General features: G+C 44.2%; 1 pseudogene; it reads right to left on the bottom strand.

Annotated features, from left to right (window-relative positions):
* LOC111962447 (furin-like) overlaps positions 1 to 20,257 on the bottom strand; it is a 260,162-nt pseudogene that overhangs the window by 34,586 nt on the left and 205,319 nt on the right.

The raw sequence follows: 20,257 nt of genomic DNA, 5'->3' as shown, positions 1-20,257 counted from the left end.
TTCTTGGACATGTGCCCTCCACATGGCTAGCCAAAGTTGCTAATTCGACAGAAGAAATGGACATTCTAAAACAAAACAACGATTTATTCTGGAACTAGGACTCCTTGCACAACATTCTGATGGAAGATCAACAAAGGTAAGAGAATATTTATGATGTTATTTCGTATTTTTGTGGAATATGTTGGCTCCAACAAGGCGGAGAATTGTAGGGCGCTGTCTCACAATATTGCATGCTGTATGTTGTACTAAAGTTATTTTTAAAAATCTAACACAGCGGTTGCATTAAGAACCAGTGTATCTTTCATTTGCTGTACAACATGTATTTTTTAGTAAAGTTTATGATGAGTTTTTTGGTTAGATTAGGTGACTGTCCAAAATATCTCCGGACAATTTGGTGCATTGTGGCTACGTATTCACAATGTAAAACCATGATTTGTACCTCTAAATATGCACATTTTCGAACAAAACATAAATGTATTGTATAACATGATGTTATAAGACTGTCATCTGATGAAGTTTTTAAAGGTTACTGATTAATTTTATCTCTATTTGTGGGTTTTGTGAAAGCTACCTTTGCGGTGGAAACATGGTGAAAACATGGCGTTGTGTGTTTGGCTATTGTGGTGAGCTAATATAAATATATATTGTGTTTTTGCTGTAAAACACTTAACAAATCAGAAATATTGGCTGGATTCACAAGATGTTTATCTTTCATTTGCTGTACAACATGTATTTTTCATAAATGTTTTATGATGAGTATTTATGTATTTCACGTTGCTCTCTGTAATTATTCTGGCTGTTTCGGTGCTATTTGTGATGGTGGCTGCAATGTAAAACTACGATTTATATCTCTAAATATGCACATTTTCGAACAAAACATAAATGTATTGTATAACATGATGTTATAAGACTGTCATCTGATGAAGTTTTTAAAGGTTACTGATTAATTTTATCTCTATTTGTGGGTTTTGTGAAAGCTACCTTTGCGGTGGAAACATGGTGAAAACATGGCGTTGTGTGTTTGGCTATTGTGGTGAGCTAATATAAATATATATTGTGTTTTCGCTGTAAAACATTTTAAAAATCGGAAATGATGGCTGGATTCACAAGATGTTTATCTTTCATTTGCTGTATTGGACTTGTGATTTCATGAAATTATATTATATGATATCCCTGTCGCGTTAGGCTAGGCTATGCTAGTCAGCTTTTTTGATGAGGAGGATCCCGGATCCGGGAGAGAGAAGCGGTAGAGGTTAAAAAAATGGGGAATACAAGAAGTATTGAGTTGAAATATTTATAATTGGTAGACTACTGTGAATACCAATATCCCTGTGAGCATCCCAGACCCATGTTGCCCAGAGTTAAGAACATAAATTGTAGATTAATAATATTACATTGTATTGTTTTACAACCTCTAAAGTTATTCCACAGATCCCTTGGCCAAAATGTGTTAATATGTTGTTGTTAGTAATATTCATTAAAGATTTGTTATATATATTTTGATTTCTGGCCACGGACCCCACTTTGAGAACCCCTGCTCTATTCCCCTCCTGTCTAAATCCGACTATGCGTCAGCAATTTCTCTCCCATTTCTTCTCTCCCATTTGTCATTCCACCATTGTATTAATGGGTTTCAGTTAATGTCCCATGCTGACACATGAGGAATGGTCTCGTTAACCTCAGATGATTTGTCCAATCCATCTGGGGCTCACTCCATCAAACCCAATGGGCCTGCTCGGACTCAGAGGGCAGGGGAAGAAACTAGGCGAGGGGATTGTATGTGATTCTACGAGATGTGTATGATGTGTATGACATGAATATTGTATTGGGTGTTCTGGCCTGGAGGACCAGGTGTGACTATCKTGTCAGGTCTACAGCGTGCTCTCTGCTAAGCCAATAACATAGACTCTCAGTAAACCCATCAAATAAGATAGTTACAGTTCTGGCGTGACATGACAGTAATTCCTGTTGGTGCTCCAGGCCAGAACACGCTCTAGATCAAGTATGGCGGTTGCATCACTTGTCAGAGTTTTACTTTAGAAACACTTTATACTGGATATCATAATGGAAAACTTAATCATCTTCTAAGATAATTTGTGAGTATGTGTGTATAACGTAGAATTTGATACAGCAGTACGGTGAGTCCAAGACTAGTTTCCCCTCTGGGACAATACAGTTGATCCTATCCTGTCCTTTCTATGTGTGCTTCTTTGAAACAACATCTGGTAGGTATGTATCATGAACCATGTTTGCTCCAGTAATGACTGACCTCAGTGACTCCTCGGAGGAAGGCCTCCTTGGCTAGCTTGGCGGGGCCGTCTACCGTCTTCCCATCATCCTCTGGTCCCCAGCTGGCACTGTAGATGTGGATGTGCTGTGAGTTCAGGCTGAGGGAGTGGGCCTCCACCATGTCTGTCACCTCCCCGTCCAGCATACGCACACCTGAACACGCACGCACGCGCACACACAGGTCAGTACACAGATGGAGAGATAGAAAGAGTGGGGGGTGAAATCAGAGGGGAAATAAACTAAATAATACAGGCAGGGTGAGACAGAAAGGGAGAAAAAGGTGAAGGTGACAGAGAGAGAGACATCATGAGAGGAGAAGTAGCAGGGAACGGATCAAAATGTACAGAACGGTTACCTGGAGGAAAATGTGGGAGGGTTATGATTTTTCAATTTCAGTCAAGGGGAGAGTTTAGTATTTTTTAAATCTAGTCCAGGGGAGGGTCATGTCGTGTCAATATTTCTCAGTGTTTTAGAATTAGTTGTTTATTAGGCTATATATCGATGTGTGCCTGATGCCGCCCCTCATCTCTGATTCACCGCTGGGCACGCAATATCAATTGCGCCTATAGGCTATTTAATGTGGTCTCTATAAAATGATCCATAGCCTATTGACTATAGCCTACGAAGTGCATGCTCGGAGAAGCACAGAGCAAAATTATATTTCTAAAATAGCTGCTGGGATGGTGTAAATAAAACTAGTCTGCATTACACACTGCAATGGATATGCCAACCGTGAGCCCCGGCCTCCTCTGCTCTTGCTGATCAAAGATGTTTTGCTGTGCTGTGTAGGGCTACGGTGGCAGTTCAGGAGGAGAGTCAAAGGTTTCTTCCGAAAATTATTTTTGATTAGGCCTAGTCCAAAATCTTAAGCACAGACAAGCCTATAGGCTATGTTCTGTTCAGTTTGAGAAGGAGAGCATGAAGATGAGAAAGAGGACCGGAGGCCAACTTTGAAACACTATATATACAAAAGTATGTGGACACCCTTCAAATGAATGGATTCGGCTGTTTCAGCCACACCCATTGCTGACACATGTATAAAATCGAGCACATAGCATGCAATCTCCACAGACAAACATTGGCAGTAGAATGGCCTTACTGAAGAGCTCAGTGACTTTCAACGTGTCACCATCATAGGATGCCACCTTTCCAGCAAGTCAGTTCGGTCAAATTTCTGCCCTGCTAGAGCTGCCCCGGTCAACTGTAAGTGCTGTTATTGTGAAGTGGAAATGTCTACGAGCAACAATGGCTCAGCCACGAAGTGGTAGGCCACACAAGCTCACAGATCAGGACCACCAAGTGCTGAAGCGCATAGCGTGTAAAAATCGTCTGTTCTTGGTTTCTTGGCTCCAGACTGTTCGTCTGGAGCTCCATAAAATGGGTTTCCATGACCGAGCAGCCGCACACAAGCCTAAGATCTCCGACAATCGTCGGCTGGAGGGGTGTAAAGCTTGCCACCATTGGACTCTGGAGCAGTGGAAACGCGTTCTCTGGAGTGATGAATCACGCTTCACCATCTGGCAGTCCGATGGACAAATCTGGGTTTGGCAGATAGCAGGAGAATGATACCTGCCCCAATGCATAGTGCCAACGTAAAGTTTGGTGGAGGAGGAATAATGGTCTGGGGCTGTTTTTCATAGTTTGTGCTAGACCCCTTAGTTCCATTGAAGGGAAATCTTAACGATTCTGTGCTTCCAACTTTGTGGCAACAGTTTGCAGAAGGCTCTTTCCTGTTTCATAATGACAATGCCCCTGTGCACAAAGTGAGGTCCCGTGCACAAAGTGATGTCCATACAGAAATGGTTTGTGGAAGAACTCTACTGGCGAGCACATATTCCTGACCTCAACCTCATCGAACACCTTTGGAATGAATTGGAACACCGACTGCGAGCCAGGCCTTATCGCCCAACATCAAAGGGGGGGGCAAAAAGGGGGGACCATATCATAGATTTTTATAAAAATAATATAATTCTTGCCCATGATGTATTTATCACAGTTATTGACCTCACAATTAGCCAGATTCGAGTAACTTACTTTGTGGTGCTGAACCTTGAAGCAGCTGCCACGGCACAATCAATCGGTAATGGACAGCTCATGGTGCTGAAAGTAGGCAAATCCGAGTAGGCATAATTCATTTAAACCGTCTTCATTTTAGTTAGACTTCATTAAGAACAAGAGGGCTTTGTCGTGGAGACTATTTCTTCCTATTTAAGAAATAAGAGGTAGGCCTACCTGTTTGACAGACAAAATTAGGTCATAGGCTGCTATATACATAGATTTTTCGGGTCAATTCAACCACCCACCATGCACTCTTTAAAAAGCCTACCTCTGTGTCAGTGAAGGGCTGTTAAGTTAAAACCAGGACTCAAATTGAGGGTGGTTTGAGAGGGTATGCCATAGGCCTACCTTTTATTAAAGAAAATGGCAAAAAGCTCAGGCCTACCCCTTGTTAGCTTCAGATTTTGAAGAAAATTTCTCTCAGCCAATCATCAGTAATTTGTGTAAGTGCTGTGCTTGTTGAATGTCCTTCTTAAAATTGAACAAATCCAATTATATAAAGTGATATATAACAACGCTGGTCCAAAATGCTTTATGCTAGAAACAAGCTGCAAAATACCCAGGAAAGACGTGACTCCAATGCATATGGGTATATCATTGTTTCGTTTCTTTGACATTCAGAGGCTTACTTTGCTTGGGACGTAATCTAATTCTGTCACTATCAATTGATTAAGCTATTCACTTTCTGCAAAAATAGAAGATGTTTAAACCCAGACAGCTTTAGGGAATCACTTGTAACTTTCTCTCATTGGGTGAAGCCACGGAAGAAGAGTAGCCAGCAGTTAATGCTTAAATGTTTCTGTGTTGGTAGGCCTACTCTGTCATGGGTGGAAATGACGTCTCAGATTGAATTATTTGCAAACAGAGACAGTTTTGTTGCAAACAAGACACACGGATTTGGCATTGGAGAAATATGAGATTAACACATTCTCCTATCTCGCTGTTCATTCTTAGCCTGTAATTTTGGTAATTTGTGTGATATAAAAAAAAGATTCCATTAATATGTAAAATTACGTAAAATTGCATGACATTTTTATAAAGGCTATTTTTTCATCGGACCTGCAAATACGATGATAGATTAATTTTATGCTTTTACTATATAGGAGATCTTTCCACCCCGACTCTTGTCCACGGTTGTCTGCGAACCCACAACCTTCTGGCCCGCAGCCCTGTGAGCTATCAAAATTCCTGCATTGCCATGTAATACTTACAGGACGAAGAACAGTTTCTAAAACTGCATTTCTAAGGCTCTGGTCTGTCCAAAAAGTGAGGGTAAACTCCTATCCACTTTGTTTTAATTATTATTTTGGGTATAGGGGAGGGTCACTTGTTTGTTTTCAAGTGTTCAGGGAGGGTTTAGGTCAAACATATTTTGCTGAAAGGAGGGTCATCCATTTTCATTTCAGAGAGATCAGATTTTCTCCATGTAACCCTTATTGTAAACAACATTCACTCCCTAGGAGTTATAAACATGATGCAGTTGGGAAACAAAGCCTTGTGTGTCTGGCTGTCATACTGACAAACACAGACTGACTGGGGAGACAAAGGGCTTATGAGCCTGTCACACTGCCAGACGTGATGAGCAATTGTTCTCTCAGACACACACACACACACACACACACACACACACACACACACACACACACACACACACACACAAACAGCACACACACACACACACACACACACACAACACACACACACACACACACACACACACACACACACATGACAACTTGGGCCATTAAAACAAGAGTCAAGACCTTCTCCTTCAAGAAACCACCCGGTAAGACAACAGACAGACAACTCACAAAAAACACAAAAGCAACACAACATTCCTTCTGATGAATGAGTGTGGGAGAGTTAATGGTGCCTCCAACAGCGTCTGTGACCTGAGAGAAACAAACCGGCCCATCTTTTATCATAGTACCTGAACTGGCCCTGTCTGCAGCTTTGATGTGGGCCGCCTCAGAACAGTGCTCTGAACAGTAATGGGAGCAGAACGCAAGAAATTAGCCATCGTAAAATAAGCCTACTACTGTACCTGACTAACTAACCCCAGGTTATCTGCTGCATCACTGAAACTGATGATAAACCACAAAAAGACAAATACACACTCTAGTCTAGACAACCAGGCCCTGCAGACGCACACACTATCTAAAAGCTGTGAGCCGTGGGAGATGAGTGTTGGTGTGTGTGGGTGTGTGTGTGGAGACACACACCCAATGGGGAACGAGGCACACAGCAAACTGTGTTGTTTATTAACAATTGTGTAATCCTGGGACATGGGCAGATTGTCAGAGGAATAATATATGTGTGGAGCAGGAGCCAATGAGCTGTTAGAGCAGGAGATGCATGCTAATGAAGACTAGGAGGAGTAGGAGAGTTATGGCTAACATCTGTGGAGGGGACTGCTGGGGACTGCTCTCAGGGCTCCACTGAGTCTTGTTGGCTGGCTGCTTGTCTTTGACAGAGTGCTTAGGGACACAAGTTGGTAAGGGCCAGAAAGTGGATTGAAAGAATCCATTAGACTGATTAGAGTACTTGTCTTTGACGAAAGATGAGAGACAAAAGTTGGTAAATATTCAGAAGTGACGGATAGCAAGTCATGTTCTACTGAACATGACTCCGGTTCAACTGACAGTAGACCCAAGACAACCAATCATTGTTGGCCATTGGCAAAGCCTCCTTCAATTCCAGCATGCCTCACTCACCTCCAATTTTGGTGTTGTATGCCACTCCCACCCCACATACGTTGTTGTTGGCGGCTGCAGCAACCTCCCCAGCACACCGTGTTCCATGTCTAGATGAGCGAGACATACAGAAAAAGAGAGAGACACAGAGAAAGAGAGAGACACGGAGAGAGAGAGTGGAAGTGAAAGAGAGACAGACAGACAAAAAGAGAGAGAGAGAAGAGAGCAGTTAGGATTCATGACCAAAAACACTCCTCTCATCTCAACTACCTTGAACAGTGCAGGGCTCTTCAAAAACAATATCTCCCAGAACGACTGCTAAAAATACACAGCAGCACACCACGAATAGACAAAAAACACATGGAGGGCCAATGCTGCTGAAGGACCTATAATAAGCAATTACAGGCAAACACTCCCCACTGGACAGAAAGGAAGGGAAAAAGACCATGAATACATTCTCTACCAAGACCTTGTGTCCAATTTGTCTATAACCACCAATTCCCCTTTGCACAGAGAATGGGAATGAATAACATGAATCTGGGTGGAAGGACAAGAGTTCTCTACAAGGTCCCCAGCTAGCACATTTGGAACCTTGGAAGTATGTTTTTGGTGTCACATTGGTTCTGATAACAGAAGTAAAAATTATACCTTATTGAATGTTTCAATTAGACTTTTAATAACACTGCTAGCTTATTTAACTTTTTTTCAACTCCAAGCACAGATACAGTAAGACGCATTGAAATGTATTTGCTTAGGCATTAATGATGCAAACAGTTTTTTTTTATTGTGACACGGCATCAGTGAGATTTGAACTTGATGATTTATTGAACAAACAAAATGATTGTTTGTTCTCTATCCATGGAATTAGGGATGCGCCACCAGGCTGGAGCTAACTTGCCATGTTTTTTTACGCATACAAAACAGTTCATTACAGTCTATTCAAACAGACCCCATTTCAAAGGAAACAAGCACTCATTAAGTGTGGCCAATTAGTGGATGCGGCCAACACACCTGAACACACTTAACAAGATAGAGGATAGAGAGAGTTCTGTTGATGCTATATGTTTTTAAATAACATTCTTGGGACATTTTCTGAACATTACTAAAGTTTTCTTGTGTTTTTTTATGGAACGTTTTCTTCATGTTCTTAGAACGGAATGTATACTGAATAAAAATATAAACGCAACATGTAACAATTTCAAAGGTTTTTCTGAGTTACAGTTCATATAAAGAAATTAGTCAATTGAAATAAATGAATTAGGCCTTAACCTCTTGAAGTTAAGCTATGGATTTCACATGACTGGGCAGGGGCATGGGAAGGCATAGGCCCACCCACTTGGTAGCCTGGCCCACTCACTGGGGAGCCAGGCCCAGCCAATCAGAATTAGTTTCCCCCTGCAATAGGACTTTATTACAGACTGAAATACTCCTAAACACAGTTTATGGTAGACAAATGAACATTCAATTCTCTGGCAACAGCTCTGGTGGATATTCCTACAGTCAGCATGCAAATTGCACGCTCCTTCAAAACTTGAGACATCTGTGGTATTGTGTTGTTAATTAGCTTCTTGATATTCCACACCTGTCAGGTGGATGGACTATAAAGAATAAAATGCTCACTAATAGGGATGTAAACCAATTTGTGCACAACTTTTCTTCTGGGATGCTTACTTGCTTTCATTGCTTTACTGGGAAACGTAGCAGCAGTAGATGTGCTCATGTTCTTTATGTTAGAGCAGGGTGAGCTGCTCACAGTGGACTTGCTCTTAGGGCCCACCGGCTCAGTGCTAACAGTATAACTCTGGTTCATAGGCACAGAATTACTGCATACAATAGCTGTAGAATCAGTAGAGGCATTCAGGGCAGTTAATTAGGTTACTTATTTTGTGTCTACCAACACACCTGGTGTAATGTACATTTTCTGAAGCATTATGACAACTCAGTGGCACAATGGTAGAGATTAACTGAGCTGGGCTTGGGTCATTGATAAGTCATTGTCTCAACGCAGCCTTATAGTGCTGTGAAAGGATCCAGGATCCCAAATGATTTGGGTGGATCCCATCCTCCTTATAAAACGTGTTTTGTTTCCAAAAGGTATTGAAATTGTCAACAATAGTTACACCTATTGAGGTGCAATAATCACATAGCCCGTTGTGAAGAGAAAGAATCCTGCTAAAGCGTTCAATCCCGTGATTCAGAGATGGCAGAGGGCCAGATATGATGGGTCTTTTGTTAGTGTTTAGCAGAGAGTCAATCAACTCTTTAAAATCCAGTTTCAACTTTTCAAAACTGCCCTTCATAATGTAATTAAAACCCACATGGACTACGATAGAATCGATTTCCATGTCCTGATGTAGTGCATTCGGGAGCAGTTGAGTAATGTCATTTACTTGAGCTCCGGGATAAGACATTGTTTTTGCACCAGGAACGGTCACATTTCTTACCATGGAGCTGCCCAGAATCATGGCTGGCGAGAAGGGCGAGGAAATCTGCACACTCTCACGCTTCTCAAGATTCGGAGAACTCTTTATGGATGGGTGAGAGGCAGGATAACTTGAGCCCATTGCTCCCAGCACCTGTGGCAGGCCTCCGACAGATGGAGAAGCCCCGCTCGAACCAGAGCAGGGAGGGAAGGTTGTCAACGTTGACTTCAAATTCGTAGTTGTAGGCACTGCGGCCGCAGACACAGGCCCCCCCAGCGACGAAGGTGCAGGAAGATCAGGCTCCAGGACGGCTAAACTATTCGTTGTTTATATCCTCTACGGGCCTCTCGTTGGGAGTGTAGTTTGTGTTGAGGCTGTAGATCCAGACAGATTCCCTTTGAAGAAGTTTCCTCTCAGTGTCCCCTCCCCTACATGACATCTTGACCATTTCTATTCCAATTTATCTCAGAGTACTAATAGGATGTCCAGCTTGTACAAAATGAGCAGCAACCTGATTTTTTTGTCTCACCTGTCCGTATACTGCTGTGGTGCTCACTGATCCGTGTCTTAAGGCTTCCATGGGTTTTCCCTATGTAAGACAGACCATAAGGACAATTCAACATGTAAATAACATTGGTGGACATGCAGGTAATCAGGCACTTGATCTTAAATCTTTGTCCTGTGCGGTGGTGGGTAAATTGGCCACATTTGTAATTACCCTCCTGAACCTTGTCCCCCKAAAAAATAACATACGTGGGGGATATTTAAAAATGGGTTTCAATAATAATATCAATAATGTACCAGTGCTTCCTGATAATGTCCTTAAATGCTTTCCCCAATGGTGAGTATTGGGTGAAGCATGATGGGACATGTTCTGCTTTTTCTTTGACTTTTAGTTGAAGACTTTCCAACTGTGTTGGCATGTTTACCCAATTGTCTTTGTACCCCCTTTCCTTAAACCTTTGTGTGAGGTCCATGGTCTGTTACTGATAAGAAGCATCAGAGCTGCTAATTCTTCTGATGTGACTGAATTGACTTATAGGGAGGCTTTTAATAAGTGGAAGTGGATGAAAACAACCCGATTACCAAAAAACTCAGTCAATCTCAAATGTTACCAGTCTATATACTAACATCCCCCATCAGGGCGGCCTTGAGACCCTCAAGTCCTACCTCAATGAACGTCCACCTAATGCTCTTCCCAGCACCAATTGTATTGTGGACTTGGCTGAACTGGTACTAACCTCCAACTATTTTCTCTTCAGAGGAGACTTTTTCCTCCAGAACAAAAAGACAGCGATGGGGAGCACTATGGCTCCTAATTATGCTAACATATATCTAGGAATGTTTAAAAAAACAGGTGGTGCTGAAAAAGTCTCCTCTGAAGAGAAAATTGTTGGAGCTTCCACCCTCACCTGGGATATGGATGCCTGATGAAGACCTAGGGGTCGAAACATTGTTGTAAATAAATATCACCTGGGAGCATGAGCAGCAGTGTGCAGCGTTTTCCTTTCTGTTTTCCATGAGTTTGCCTACAAATCCAGCACCTGTGGAAAGTACCTGGATGTGCGAATGTTCTTCAGCTTTTGTCTTTTATTTCAGCTCATGAAACATAGGAACAGGACTTTACATGTTGCGTTTATATTTTTGTTCAGAGTACACTGTACAGTATATGTTTTTAAATAACATTCTTCGAACGTTTTCCTAACGTTACAATATTTTTCTTGTGGTTTTTATGGTAAGTTCTGAGAACGGAATTTGAAACTAATTGATGTTAATTTAAAGCTAATTGATGTTAACATTTCTCAAAATATTCCCAGAATATTGGCAACAACTGACATAAGACAACCATACACTGTCTGAACATTCTGAGAACTTCGCTTCAGTCACACCATTTTTTAAAAACATTCCTAGAATGTAGTCAAATCTGACATTAAATAGAACCACATTGGAACTTTTGTGGAATGTTCTTTGGAAGTACTGAAATTCCCACAGAAGAACGTTTCTTAACGTTCTCAGAACAATTTGAGAACATTCCCAATGTCAAACCAGTTGGAGAACATCCCTAGAACATTACCAAATTTAAAATAAATATAACCATGTTTGAACTTTAAAGAAATGTTCTGTTAAAGTAATGAAATATCAAGAAAATAACGTTTTTTTGTCAAGTTCCTTAAATGTGCTGAGAATGTTCCAAAGCCAAGCACCTATCCTGTACAATTCCTAGAAAGTTTTGGGAAAGTTGTATGCAAAATAACCACACGGGATCATTTTCGTAAACATCCGCTGAATTGCAGAGCGCCAAATTCAAAACAAATTACTAAAAATATTTTATTTCATGAAATCACAAGTGCAATATACCAAAACATAGCTTAGCTTGTTGTTAATCCACCTGTCTTGTCAGATTTTGAAAATATGCTTTACAGCAAAAGCAATCCAAGCGTTTGTGAGTTTATCGATCACTAGACAAAACATTACGAACAGCTAGCAGCAATGTAGATTGGTCACAAAAGTCAGAAAAGCAATAAAATTAATCGCTTACCTTTGATGATCTTCGGGTGTTTGCACTCACAAGACTCCCAGTTACACAATAATGGTTCCTTTTGTTCGATAAAGATTATTTTTATAACCAAAAACCTCCATTTGTTTGGCGCGTTATGTTCAGAAATCCACAGGCTTGAGCGGTCATGAAGGGCAGACGAAAATTCCAAATAGTATCCGTAAAGTTCGTAGAAACATGTCAAACGTTTTTTAGAATCAATCCTCAGGTTGTTTTTAACATAAATAATCGATAATATTTCAACCGGATGGTAAACTATTCAATACAAGAGATAAAGAAAATGTCGAGCTACAACTTTCGCGCGCATGAACTAATCAAAGGACATCTGGCTCTCCACTGACGCGTTTAGATAAATCTCGCTCATTTTTCAGAATAAAAGCTTGAAACTATGTCTAAAGACTATTCACACCATGTGGAAGCCATTGGAAAAGGAATCTGGTTGATATCCCTTTAAATGGAGGAAAGGCAGGCAATGGAACAGGGATTTTTCAAAATAAGAGGCACTTCCGGGTTGGATTTCCTCAGGTTTTCGCCTGCAAAATCAGTTCTGTTATACTCACAGATAATATTTTGACAGTTTTGGAAACTTTAGAGTGTTTTCTATCCTAATCTGTCAATTATATGCATATTATAGCATCCGGGCCTGAGAAATAAGCAGCTTACATTGGGAACGTTATTTTTCCAAACATAAAACTCTGCCCCCTAGCTTCAAGAGGTTATTAAAGTAATGAAATATCAAGAAAATAAAGTTTTTTTGTCAAGTTCCTTAAATGTGCTGAGAATGTTCCAACGCCAAGCACCTATCCTGTACAATTCCTAGAAAGTTTTGGGAAAGTTGTATGCAAAATAACCACAGGATAAACACGATCTCACCAAGCTCTATGAAACATATCGTTCTCAGAACATTATGTGCTAGATGGGTCTTCTCCACTCTAACAGAATGGAGAAGGTAGCCTGGGGTGTCAGGTAGCCTAGTGGTTAGAGCATTGGGCCAGTAACCGTAAAGGTTGCTAGATTGAATCCCTGAGCTGACAAGGTAAAAATCTGTTGTTCTGCCCCAGAACAAGGCAATTAACCCACTGTTCCTAAGCCATCATTGTAAATAAGAATTTGTTCTTAACTTTCTAAATGAGAGTATGGATATTCATATAAAGATTAACTAGTCAGTGGCCACGCCCACGTGAGCCAAGACATTACGTTGGTGTCATGGAACCGCCCTTTTCTACTCCAGAGTATAAAATCACCCGTGACGAAATTTGCATTTCTTGCCAAAGAGACACACGGTAAGCCGGACGTCTCGAATGGTTAAGAAGTCAGAGAACGCCGGGACACGGAGACCATACAGCTGTAGTTTGACTACACGGCTGGAAATGGTTAAACTCTGAGACTATTGATCACTACAGAAAGAGCAAATCTTAGACATATAATTACTAGTTTGCAGCTAGAAATTACGTAAGTCTAGAACGAGAATACCGACAATCGCCGAAGCATCTATTCTATGAGAACATATCCGAATGGTACTCTGAAGTATCCATTCTAAACCCCTACAACAACGAAAGACATTGTGACTTCTGGGAAAGTTAACCAGAGACTGATGAACTCTACAGGACGATTGAGTGTTTTCAACGGAGAGACAACAACGGCATACGGACGTAAATATAAATATACATTGCAATTAACCTCGAATGAGCGTCCGTTCATGTGCAAAGGATTAGTATTTCAATTAATATAATTAGAGACTGTGTGTAGTGAATCCATTTAGTCTTTCCTGCTCTTTCTCAGTCCCCACCCCTTTCCTTTGTCTACCAAGCCGTCATATCGGCGGAGCCCGCTAGGGACTTATTCGTTGTATCATTGTTAGTAACCAAGATCTACTGTTTGTTTGTGATATATTTCTGTGATTATTTAGTTAGTAAATAAATAAGTCCCTAGCGGGACTTCCTAGTTAATTAATGTTTACATGATTAGTTTAATCACGTAATAATTAAATCTAGAGAACTGATTTGATAAATAAAAGTCTTCACATTTAATGATAGTCCAGACACGACACACTCTCGGGCTGGCCGATATAGTTTTTTTTGTTACCTTCTATAACGGTACTTGAATGTTTGGTTTGTTAAATGTATTACACTGCGTGTAACATCCATTTTTATAGTTTACTCCGCTACTTGAGTTATCTCTCTCCTCTCTCTCTCTATGCCGCTTTCCACACAGACCTCACACACAGACCTTATTTTTGGTTGAAGTTGAATTGAAATCACTTAGAATGTATGTGTTGCCACCCTAGGGTCATGCACTCATGAAGCAAATTTTGACCTTTCATTAATCAAAAACATAATGCTTTAGTGCATTTCCATCTAAATTTGTATTTTATTTTATTTATTTATTTATTTCACCTTTATTTAACCAGGTAGGCTAGTTGAGAACAAGTTCTCATTTGCAACTGCGACCTGGCCAAGATAAAGCATAGCAGTGTGAAGAAGCAGAGATATAGGGGGTGCGACAATGGCGGCGGACAGTTTCAGAAATAGGGGTCCAGATTGTCAGCGCCCAGCTGATTTGTATGGGTCCAGGTTTTCCAGCTCTTTCAGAACATTCTGCTATCTGGATTTGGGTAAAGGAGAAGCTGGGGAGGCTTGGGCGAGTAGCAGCGGGGGGGCGGGGCTGTTGCCCAAGGTTGGAGTCGCCAGGAGGAAGGCATGGCCAGCCATTGAGAAATGCTTGTTGAAGTCTTCGATTATCACGGATTTATCGGTGGTGACCGTGTTACCTAGCCTCAGTGCAGTGGGCAGCTGGGAGGAGGTGTTTGTTCTCCATGGACTTTACAGTATCCCAGAACTTTTTGGAGTTAGAGCTACAGGATGCAAATTTCTGCTTGAAAAAGCTGGCCTTTTGCTTTCCTGACTGACTGCGTGTATTGGTTCCTGACTTCCCTGAAACAGTTGCATTCGCGGGGGCTCTTCGATGCTATTGCAGTTCGCCACAAGATGTTTTGTGCTGGTCGAGGGCGTCAGGTCTGGAGTGAACCAAGGGCTATATCTGTTCTTGGTTCTGCATTTTTTGACGGAGCATGCTTGTCTAATATGGTGAGGAAGTAAGTTTTAAAGAATGACCAGGCATCCTCAACTGACGGGATGAGGTCAATATCCTTCCAGGGTACCCGGGCCAGGTCGATTAGAAAGGCCTGCTCGCAGAAGTGTTTTAAGGGAGCGTTTGACAGTGATGAGGGGTGGTCGTTTGACCGCGGACCCGTGGCGGATACAGGCAATGAGGCAGTGATCGCTGAAGCATTTTGACTTGAAGACAGCAGAGGTGTATTTGGAGGGCAGGTTGGTCAGGATAATGTCTATTAGGGTGCCCAATGTTACGGATTTAGGGTTGTACCTGGTGGGTTCTTGATGATTTGTGTGAGATTGAGGGCATCAAAGCTTGGATTGTAGGCCTGCCGGGGTGTTAAGCATATCCCAGTTTAGGTCACCTAACAGAACAAACTGTAAACGGGTGATCGTCCTCCTCTTCCTCGGAAGAGGGAGGAGAGAAGGATCGGTGGACCATACGCAGCGACGGTATGTAGACATAATTAATTTATTTAAACAAGAACAAAAACGAACTATACTTTGAAATGATTACAAAATAACAAACGGACAACGTAGACGAACTGAACATGGAACTTACATAACAACACGAAGAACACACGAGCAGGAACAGACTATATCAAAACGAAAACAATCGAAACAATCCCGTGTGGTGGCGCAGACACAAACACAGGAGACACATCACCCACAAACAAACAGTGTGAACAGCCAACTATATATGGTTTCTCAATCAGAGGAAAACGTCAAACCCTGTCTCTGATTGAGAACCATATAGGCTAATTACAAGTGACCTAAACATAGAAACACAAACATAGAATGCCCACCCCAACTCACGCCCTGACCAACTAAACACATACAAAAATAACATAAAACAGGTCAGGAACGTGACAGAACCCCCCCTCAAGGTGCGAACTCCGGACGCACCACCAAAAGTCTAGGGGAGGGTCTGGGTGGGCATCTGTCCACGGTGGTGGCTCAGGCTCTGGGCGTGGTTCCCATCCCACCATAATACATCCCACTTTTTTATCCCCTCACAATGCCCACCCTCCAAATAACCCACCTTAAATTAGGGGCATCATCAGGAATAAGGAGCAGCACGGAATGAGGGGCAACACCGGAATGAGGGGCAACACCAGAATGAGGGGCAACACCAGAATGAGGGGCAAACGAATGAGGGACACAGAATGACTGGCGGATCCTGGCTGGCTGGCTCTGGACGCTCTTGCTGGCGGAAGGCTCTGGACGGTCATGGCTCGCTGACGGCTCTGGACGGTCATGGCTCGCTGACGGCTCTGGACGTGCATGGCTCACTGACGGCTGCTGGACTGGCTGGACGGTCCTGGACGGTCATGGCTCGCTGACGGTCTGGACGGTCATGGCTCGCTGACGGCTCTGGACGGTCATGGCTCGCTGACGGCTCTGGACGGTCATGGCTCGCTGACGGCTCTGGACTGGTCATGGCTGGCTGAAGGCTCTGGCTGATCCGGTCTGGCGGAAGGCTCTGGCTGATCCGGTCCTGGCGGAAGGCTCTGGCTGATCCGGTCTGGCGGAAGGTCTGCTGATCCGGTCTGGGAAGCTCTGGCTGATCCGGTCTGGCGGAAAGCTCTAGCGGCTCCTGTCTGGCGGACGCTCTAGCGGCTCCTGTCTGGCGGACGGCTCTGTAGGCTCATTGGCAGACGGGCGCTTTGCAGGCTCATGGCAGACGGGCGGCTTTGCAGGCTCATGGCAGACGGACAGTTCAGACGGCGTATGGCAGACGGGCAGTTCAGGCGCCGCTGGGCAGACGGGCGTTCAGGCGCCGTGGCAGACGGGCAGTTCAGGCGCCGCTGGGCAGACGGGCAGTTCAGGCGCGCTGGGCAGACGGGCAGTTCAGGCGCCGCTGGGCAGACGGGCAGTTCAGGCACCGCTGGGCAGACGGAGACTCTGGCCGCGCTGAGACGCACTATAGGCCTGGTGCGTGGTACCGGAACTGGAGGTACCGGGCTAAGGACACGCACCTTCAGGCTAGTGCGGGAACAAAACAGGGCACACTGGACTCTCGTGGCGCACTCTAGGCCTGGTGCGTGGTACCGGCACTGGTGGCACCGGGCTGAGGGCACGCACATCAGGATTAGTACGGGGAGAAGAAACAGTGTGTACAGGGCTCTGGAGACGCACAGGTGGCTTAGTGCGTGGTGCGGAACTGGAGGCACTGGGCTGGAGACACCGACCATAGGCAGAGTGCGTGGAGGAGGAACAGGGCTCTGAAAACGCAACTGGAAGCCTGGTGCGTGGTGTAGGCACTGTTGGTATAGGCTGGGGCGGGAGGTGGCACCGGAAATACCGGACCGTGCAGGCGTACTGGCTTCTTGAGCATTGAGCCTGCCCAACTTCCTGGTTGAATGCTCCCGGTGCCCGACCAGTGCGGGGAGGTGGAATAACCCGCACCGGGCTATGTAGGCGAACCGGGAAACCATGCGTAAGGCAGGTGCCATGTATGCCGGCCCGAGGAGACGCACTGGAGACCAGACGCGTTGAGCCGGCCTCATGACACCTGGCTCAATGCCCATCTAGCCCTACCAGTGCGGGGAGGTGGAAATACCCGCACCGGGCTATGCACACGTACAGGAGACACCGTGCGCTCTACTGCGTAAACACGGTGTCTGCCCGACTTCCGCTCTCCACGGTTAGCCTGGGAAGTGGGCGCAGGTCTCTACCTGCCCTTGGCCCACTACCCTCTTAGCCTCCTCCAAGAAATTTTTGGGTAGTACTCACGGGCTTTTCAGGCTTCAGCCACGTCTCCTTGCTGCCTCCTCATACCACCGCTGTTGGGCTCTCGCTGCCTCCATCTCCTCACGAGCGCGGCGATATTCCCAATGTGCGCCCAGTGTCCTTTTCCCTCCAAAACTTCGTCCCAAGTCCACGAGTCCTGGTTGCTCTGTTGAGCTCTCCCCGCCGCTTGGTCCTAGGTTGGTGGGTGATTCTGTAACGGGTGTCGTCCTCCTCTTCCTCGGAAGAGGAGAGGAGAGAAGGATGGTGGACCAATACGCAGCGAGGTATGTAGACATAATTAATTTATTTAAACAAGAACAAAAACGAACTATACTTGAAATGATTACAAATAACAAACGGACAACGTAGACGAAACCTGAACATGGAACTTACATAACAACACGAAGAACACACGAGCAGGAAACAGACTAAATCAAAACGAAAACAATCGAAACAATCCCGTGTGGTGCGCAGACACAAACACAGGAGACAATCACCCACAAACAAACAGTGTGAAACAGCCAACCTATATATGGTTCTCAATCAGAGGAAAACGTCAAACACCTGTCTCTGATTGAGAACCATATAAGGCTAATTACAAGTGACCTAAACATAGAATGCCCACCCCAACTCACGCCCTGACCACTAAACACATACAAAATAACATAAAACAGGTCAGGAACGTGACAAAACTCTGAAGCTAGATGGGGAGCGATCAATTCACAGATGGTGTCCAGGGCACAGCTGGGAGCTGAGGGGGGTCGGTAGCAGGCGGCAACAGTGAGAGACTTATTTCTGGAGAGATTAATTTTTAAAATTAGAAGTTCGAACTGTTTGGGCATAGACCTGGAAAGTATGACAGAACTTTGCAGGCTATTCTGCAGTAGATTGCAACTCCTCCCCTTTGGCAGTTCTATCTGACGGAAAGTGTTATAGTTGGGTATGGAAATCTCAGAATTTTTGGTGGCCTTCCTAAGCCAGGATTCGGACACGGCAAGGACATCAGGGTTGGCAGAGTGTGCTAAAGCGGTGAGTAAGGCAAACTTAGGGAGGAGGCTTCTGATGTTGACATGCATGAGGCCAAGGCTTTTTCGATCACAGAAGTCAACAAATGAGGGTGACTGGGGACATGCAGGGCCTGGGTTTACCTCCACATCACCCGAGGAACAGAGGAGTAGTAGGATGAGGGTGCGGCTAAGGCTATAAAAACTGGTCGCCTAGAGCGTTGGGGACAAAGAATAAAAGGAGCAGATTTATGGGCGTGGTAGAATAGATTCTGGGCATAATGTGCAGACAGGGGTATGGTGGGGCGTGGGTACAGCGGAGGCAAGCCCAGGCACTGGGTGATGATAAGAGAGGTTGTATCTCTGGACATGCTGGTCTCAATGGTGAGGTCACCGCATGTGTGGGGGGTGGACCAAGGAGGTATCAGAGGTACGGAGAGTGGAACTACAGGGTCCATTGCAAACCAAAACAATGATAATGATAACTAGCCTGAACAACAGTATGCAAGGCATATTGATATTTGAGAGAGACATACAATAAGGCATAAAGTGATTGCAGGTCTTGATTGGGAGGCTAGCTAAAACAACAGGTAAGATAACAGCAAGCAATAACAGGGTGCTAGTCTAACACAGCAACAACAGGTAAAAATGGCGACGACTAGGCAGAGAGGGTCGGAATTAACTACACACAGATCCTGAGTTAAAGCACAGAGCCGACAGATAAAACCAAATAAACAGAATGGAGTACCGTGAATTAATGGACAGTCAAGCATGCATCAGCTATGTAGCCAAGTGATCATAGTGTCCAGGGGGCAGCCGTAGATGGAGCAGGGAGGCCTCCACTAAGCTAGCACGCGGCGTTTAAAGTTAGTAGCCCGGGGGGTGGTCTGCTCAGACGGAGGGGGTCTGCTCAGACGTGGTCGTGTCGACAGAGAATCCAAGCCAGATGGCGATGGCGAAAGAGAGGTTGTGAATTGTAGAATTGTGTTTGCTAACTGGTGCTAGCGTCGTGGCAGTGGCGCAGCTGCGCTAGCCGCAAGCTGCTGTGAGGATCAGAAGCAGTGGCTCAGGGATTACGGCAGGAATCCGGCGTTGTTGTCGAGAGACAGTCCATGCTGGTAAATTGGTGAGTAATATCCAGGCTAATAACAGGGCTGGTGTCTGTGCAGAAGGTAAAAAGCTACTAGCAGCGGCAAAAAAAATGGCTAAATTAGCTTATAGCTGGTATTGTAGCCCAAGATTCGCTGGTAGACCTCTTCAGCTAGCCGGCAGATGGCCTAGCTCGAGGCTAGTTCAAGGCTAACTGGTGCTTGCTTCGGGACAGAGGTGTTAGCCAGTAGTAGCCACTCGTTGCAGCTAGCTAGCTGTGATGATACGGTGTAATTGT

This window comes from Salvelinus sp. IW2-2015, linkage group LG4q.1:29 (assembly GCF_002910315.2).
Source record: "Salvelinus sp. IW2-2015 linkage group LG4q.1:29, ASM291031v2, whole genome shotgun sequence".
Lineage (NCBI taxonomy): Eukaryota > Metazoa > Chordata > Actinopteri > Salmoniformes > Salmonidae > Salvelinus > Salvelinus sp. IW2-2015.
Note: the sequence above shows the minus strand (reverse complement) of the source record. Positions and strands in the feature narration are given on the sequence as shown.